The following is a 6,680-nucleotide window of genomic DNA, read 5'->3' on the forward strand; positions in this document are numbered from 1 at the left end:
TGATTTCTCAGCGACATTGCCATTAAGTCATGTGAAGTCTTCAGCAATAGGGACTTATCATCTCTTTCATGTGGGGAACCAAGGCCTTTGGCAATAGCCTGAAATGTTTTGGAGGCAACAGGAACCTCCCTGGCCAATGACTCACTGGAAGGTATCCTATTCCTGGCACTGAAAATTTTCTAGTAACAATCTACGGCTTCTGGATATGCCATTATTAAGAAAGTGGATTTTCATATATCTCATTCAGAAAATCTTGAATTTTTGTTGACCTTTCCCTGCCCTTCTTTTATACAATCTCTTCCCCCGAGCTTACTTAGGCTTGGTCCTTCCCTCAGCACTACCTGCCCGGGGAGGAGCCTGGCATCTGGCAACTAAGGTGCGGCTCTCAGAGTCCCCAGCAGACTAGTGCCCCGTGAGAGGCATTCGTTGAGGAGGTCATTGGTGTACATGTGTGGGTGAGTGTACCCTCATAAGTTATAAGACAGTCTTCACATTTACCGAGGAATGAACTGAGATAAATCTGACCATGTGAATGTTAATCTTTTGGAACCTTTGTTTTGGAGAAATAGGCATGGACTAAAGGTGTCTTCTGGAGTGGTAAGCCAAATTTTATGGACTATTCTGATGAGAGTCTGAAAATGCTAAATACAGACAGCATCAAACTTCAAGGTTTGGCTTATGAGCTTTCTAAAGGAAAGAAAAGACTTCAGGGAACTGGGCTACTGGCATAAGGGCTGGTTGTGTCCTACTGCCCAGGCCCAGAGAGTTTAATTAAGGTTAAATTTGTAATAGACTAATATGCTTAGCTAGAGATATTAGATTAAAAGATTTAAGATTTGTTTTTTTTATTTTTCTTCAAAGTAGGTTTTCCCTCTAGCCCATGCTGACCTGGAATTCCCTATAGAGCCTCAGGGTGGCCTAAAACTCATGGTAATCCTCCTACCTCTGCCTCTAGAGGGCTGAGATTAAAGGCATACACCACCACATCTGGCTGAGACTTAAGATTTTAAGTTAGAAAACCTCAAACAAGTTAAAACTACAGGCACTGAGACTAATTTTAGGTTATGGTGGTTCAGTTTACATTGTTTTAGTCTCTCCTTGCTATGCCTTATGCCAGTTAAAAATGTTTACTCTATGCCTTTACATGTTAGAAGTGTTTAACTTGCTTAATTTTCCAAGTCTTAATATCTTAAATTGGTCAAAACTGTGGGGAACTTTAAAATTAAACTGAGTACAATTTATAATATATAATAGTTATAAATCTATTGGGAGCCAGGGACAGAGTTTGGTAATTTAAATAGATGCCCCCCCCTCTGGCAGCTTGTGCCCGACCCTCCCCTACTGGGACATGGAGGGCAATCCACCTCCTACAAGACTGCCACGTGGCCCCTTTGGACTGACCCAGGTGGGGACAGGGGAGAAGTCTGCCCTCTCGTGGTGACTGGGCCCACTGCCCTTTTCTGGCACCTACTGGGCATCGGCACATGCCAGGGAAAAAATCTAAATATACCGTTAGTCATATGCTTCAATGTTTCACCACTTTCAGGCTGCCTGATCAAATTAAAACAGATACTGGCCCCTACTTCATAAACAAGGCCTTTGTAAATTTTTTCCATACCTGGAAAATCTCACATTCCACAGGCATTCCATCCACGCCCCAGGGCTAGGCTATGGTTGAAATATATAATCAAACTCTCAAGTCTCAACTGAAAAAACAAAAGGGGGAATCCTTACCCCCAAAGGACCAACTAAAAAAGGCATTATTTACCCTAAATATTTTAATTTTTTCTAACAATTTATAATGTGTGATGGTTATAAATCTATTGGGCTCCAGGGGTGAAATGTGGTCATTTAAATAAATGGCCCCCAATATATTCAATTCTTTATCTTAAGGTGTGATGGTGGGTTTCAGATTTCAATCTGAAAATATACAAAGTGTGCCTAGCAGGAGTTCCTGAAATGTGCTTTGGCTTTTGGCTTTAGGCTTGTACTTTTAATGTCTAACTATCCTTCATACAGCTTTAAAGTAGCTCCTGAGAAAGTTCAAACTGTACCACCCTTTAAGATCTTGGGCTCAGTCCTTACCCTAGATACAGTTTCACCTGTTTGATGCTCTGTATGATGTAGTTATGTATTTGGGCAAAGAGATACTAAGGTTAAAAGTTAAAACTCGTTTGGAGTGTCATGTAGATTTTAAATGGATTTGTGTTACTTCTAAAAAATATAATAACAGTCAACACCATTGGGAAAATGCATTTAAGAGATATTTGACACAAAGATAATATTTCCTTAGATCTTATTCAGAGATTTTGTCTTTGCAAAATAATCATCTTACTTTTAATGCAGCTAAAGCTGCTGATGACTTAATATTTTCTTTTAAGTCTGACTTCCCTGGATAGAATTCTCCTACTTCTTGGATAGGAAGCTTTACTGCTACAGGTGTTTGTCTTTTTTGCTCATTCTGTGTCTGCTGCCCATACTCGTTAAATGCCTTTTGAGATCCATTATAGATATCCATGCAAAAGTACCTGGGATACAGCTACAGACCTGACCACAGCTTCCTGAGACATTATCTTAAAGCCCCTATAGAGTCTGGTAGTCAAAGTCGGGTAAGATTCTCTTGACTTAGGTCAACCTAAGACAGGGCATGTATGATGGAATTCATGTACCAATGACGGGTAAGGCCCAAATATCATAGAGGACAACCTAAGACAGACAGTCTTTCTGCACCAAGGATCAGAAGGGCCTGGTTCATAAAAAATAAAAAAGGGGAAGGAATTGTCTAAAACCACTTGGCTGGCCTTATATCCATAGCTCTGGGCCATTTGACAGCAAGACTTTAACACCTACATGTAAACAAGACTATACACATTCAGTGTTAGGTGTTACTGATAAGAACTGTCCATTCCTTAAGATCTATGTTTATATCGCTGGGATGAAAGGATTTGTTTGTTTCCCAACCTTGGGATAATCTTTTGTACTGAGAAGTGATTGAAGTGCAAAATCTCTGTAACAGGAAGGAGTTTTTTGGTAGAAACTTATGTGAAGCTCATGGAATTTTTGTCCATGGAAATTTTTTTTCTTTTTACAAAGACCCATTTGGGTACTAAAGAGACCTAAAATATCTGGGCCTCCCGAGCTGCTTGCAGTACAGTTTCCCAAATAAACTTAAATTGCTCAGCCACCTTCCCCATCCCTGCCCAGCTTTTCCCAATGTTACCTCTGGCATTTGGGACCCGCCTTCCCCTAATAATTCCAGTATAGATGTGGGATACATTCATCTTTCCTTCTGTACTTTTAACACAACTGAACCTAGTGCTCAACGCTGTCCGCCTTCTGGAATGGTTTATGTTTGTGGAGGCAGGATAGCCTATGACTTTCTGCCCACCAATTGGATAGGCCTTTGTGCCCCAGCCACCTTCATCCCAGATGTAGATACCATCCCTAAAAATGAGACCCTCCCTATGACTTCTTTTGATTATATCGGAGGGAGACCTATCTCCAACAACAGCTAGATTCCCTGGCTGAGGTAGTCCTACAAAACAGGAGAGGACTAGACCCACTAATGGCCAAAAAGGGAGGTGTATATTTGTTTTTACAGGAAAAATGCCACTTTTATGCCAATAAATGTGGAATTGTCCAGGACAAGATTAAGAGGCTCCAGGAAGATTTGGAGAGGAAGCAATGGGACCTCCAGGACAACCCACTGCGGACAGCCTTACATGACTTTTTACACTACCTTCTCCCTCTCTCTGGACCCCTCCCCCTCCTTCTCCTTCTCCTTATCCTCACTGTTAGGCCTTGTGTCATTAACAAAATTACACAATTTATTCACCAGTGGCTATTGGCAATAAAACTTCATCATGTTGAGATACATTATCACAGGCTGGCAACTCAGGAATTAAATTCCTCAGATGACCCACTGCCACCTCCTCTGCCCTTCATGTGACCAATGATGGGTACGATCCCCAGAGGGGGACAACCTAAGACAGGCCATGTAGTGGGTTCTCAGCGAGCTAAACACATGGTACCCAATAACAGGTAAGATCCCCAGAGGGGGACAACCTGAGACAGGGGCCATGGTGACTAATGCTTTTACAAAAAACAGGGGAAGGAGATGTTGGGCCCTGAAAGGACCAAGTGTAAGGCCTAGTGGAACTTCCTGAGCCTAGCTAAAGTTTGGCTGCCTGTTTCTGGTCAGCTAGGACTCAGCAAGACTAATGGCTTCTGGCCTGCTACTTCCACACAGGAGTTGAAATTACCATTTCAATAATCACATTTTACTATTGGCCCTTACCTCCCCCCACTCCTAAAATCCCCGCCTTCATCCTCAACATTATATAGGCAACTGCTCATAGCAATAAAGTGAGTTCCTGCTTCCACAAGACTCCTGACTCAGTGTGGTATTTCTCTGGTGGCTAGGAGAGGTTTCTGAGTCATTCTGACACTCATCTTCCTCCTTAACCCCTTGGGAGGAAACAGCAGGCCTGGTCCTTCCACAGCACTCCCTGCCCACTGGAGGAGCCCAGCAGACAGCCTTCCCAATTTTTTTTTTTTTCTCTTGTCTTCCCACTCCAGCTTAAAGAAATCAGATTTGATCCTGTTGCCCATCTTCCAAAATGAACTTGGGGTCTTGCTCCATTGACATTACAGTTGGTGGTCATTAAAGTACAGAGCCAATTTCCTGTGTCCCTGACAACATTAAAAGGGAAAAGGCCATTGCCTTCTGACCAGAGGCCTGATCCTAAATAGTATATAGAATATATAATATGTATAAATAAATTTAAAGGGTTATAAAAATATTTTTTAATCTGTCATTCAGACAACTAAATTATATCCAAATGCTGAGTTTGTATGTTTCCCATTTGATAAAATCTTTGTTGCATAAAAGAGCAGTTTACAACAATATGTTTCTTAAATGTTGTACTCGTACATGTTTTCCTATTAGGTAAAACTTTTGTCTGATATAGACTTATTCTAATATGGAAAAAACTGGCTTTAATTATATAAAATTTCATTGTGCCTATAGAATTAATCCAACTTTAAGCTTTTCCAGCCTAACATACTTTCATTACTTCTTCTAAAGGTAAAACTTTTTGATCTCTAGTCTACATAAGTAAAAATTACAAGCCTTCTATATTAAGTACTTACACAAAAAACTTTCAATCCTACCGACCAGAGTTGGCTAGACATCCATCCAGGGTGTGAGACACTGCTTTCCTAGTGCTGTTCCACCCAGCGCCTGGCACCAGTGGGCTCCGGAACCGAAGTCTATTCGAGGTTCCAGGATGCCAAATCCCCGCTCAGCAGGCTCAGCTCTGGGCAAGTGGTCGCAGCCACAGAGAACCACGATGCCCATGCACCTGCTGCAGGAGACCTCCATTTCCTACACGACCACCACCTCCATCACAGCACCTCCCCCTGAGGGCCTACAGAATGGAAGACAAAACTTGGAAAAGGCTGCACACCACTTACAGGAAGACATATGCCCTGAGATGGAGGAAGATATATATGACCCCAGCTACCAAGATGCGAAGCCCCCCACCCCCAAGCTGGAGTATGTCTGGAGAAACATCATCCTCATGGCACTGCTGCAAGTGGGAGCCCTGTATGGAATCACACTGGTTTCCTTCTGCAAGTACCACACCTGGATCTGGGCATATTTCTGCTACATATTCAGTGCCCTGGGCATCATGGCAGGGACTCATCACCTGTGAAGCCACCGAACTTACACAGCACGGCTGCCCCTGAGGGTCTTCCTCATCATCGCTAACACCATGGCTTTCCAGAATGATGTGTATGAGTGGGCACAAGGTCACCGAGCTCACCACAAGTTCTCAGACACCCACGCTAATCCTCACAATTCCCATCGGGGCCTTTTCTTCTCTCATGTGGGTTGGCTGCTTGTGCGCAAAACCCAGCCATCAAAGAGAAGGGTGGTTTGCTGGACATGTCTGACCTAAAAGCCGAGAAGCTGGTGATGTTCCAGTGGAGGTACTACATACCTGGTCTCCTGCTGATGTGCTTCATCCTGCCCACGCTGGTGCCCTGGTACTTCTGGGGTGAAACTTTTCAACACAGCTTGTTTGTTGCCACTATCCTGAGATACTGTGGTGCTCAATGCCACCTGGCTGGTGAACAGTGCTGCCCACCTCTATGGATATTGCCCTTAAGACAAGAACATTCAGTCTCGGGAGAATATCCTGGTTTCATGGGAGCTGTAGGGGAGGGCTTCCACAACTACCACCACACCTTCCCTGACGACGACTATACCAGTGAGTACCGCTGGCATATCAACTTCATCGACTGCATGGCGGCCATCGGTCTGGCTTACGACCGGAAGAAGGTATCCAAGGCCTCCATCTTGGCCAGGATTAAAAGAACTGGAGATGGAAGCCACAAGAGTGGCTGAGTTTGGGGCTCCTGGGTTCCTGTTCCAAAAGCCAGCTGGGTAGAAGCTTAATGTTCTATTGATTAACTACTGAATAATGCTATCAAGATGCTGCAGATAATGACTTTAACCCATTCCAGTACAGTATTCATTTTAAATGGGAAAGCTTTGATATCTTTTTGAGGCAAATACATATTTTAATTAGTTAGGTTTAACCATTCCAACATATGTATTTCCAAACATACATGACAAGCACATACAATTTTATGTCCATTAAAACAATTTTGAA

The 6,680-nt window shown here is 43.0% G+C and overlaps 1 pseudogene; it reads left to right on the plus strand.

Moving 5' to 3' along the window:
* Positions 1-5,351: 5,351 nt before the first annotated feature.
* On the plus strand, positions 5,352-6,467 carry LOC101616440 (annotated as a pseudogene).
* Positions 6,468-6,680: the final 213 nt, after the last annotated feature.

The sequence above is a fragment of the Jaculus jaculus genome, chromosome 7, assembly GCF_020740685.1.
Source record: "Jaculus jaculus isolate mJacJac1 chromosome 7, mJacJac1.mat.Y.cur, whole genome shotgun sequence".
Taxonomy (NCBI): Eukaryota; Metazoa; Chordata; class Mammalia; order Rodentia; family Dipodidae; genus Jaculus; species Jaculus jaculus.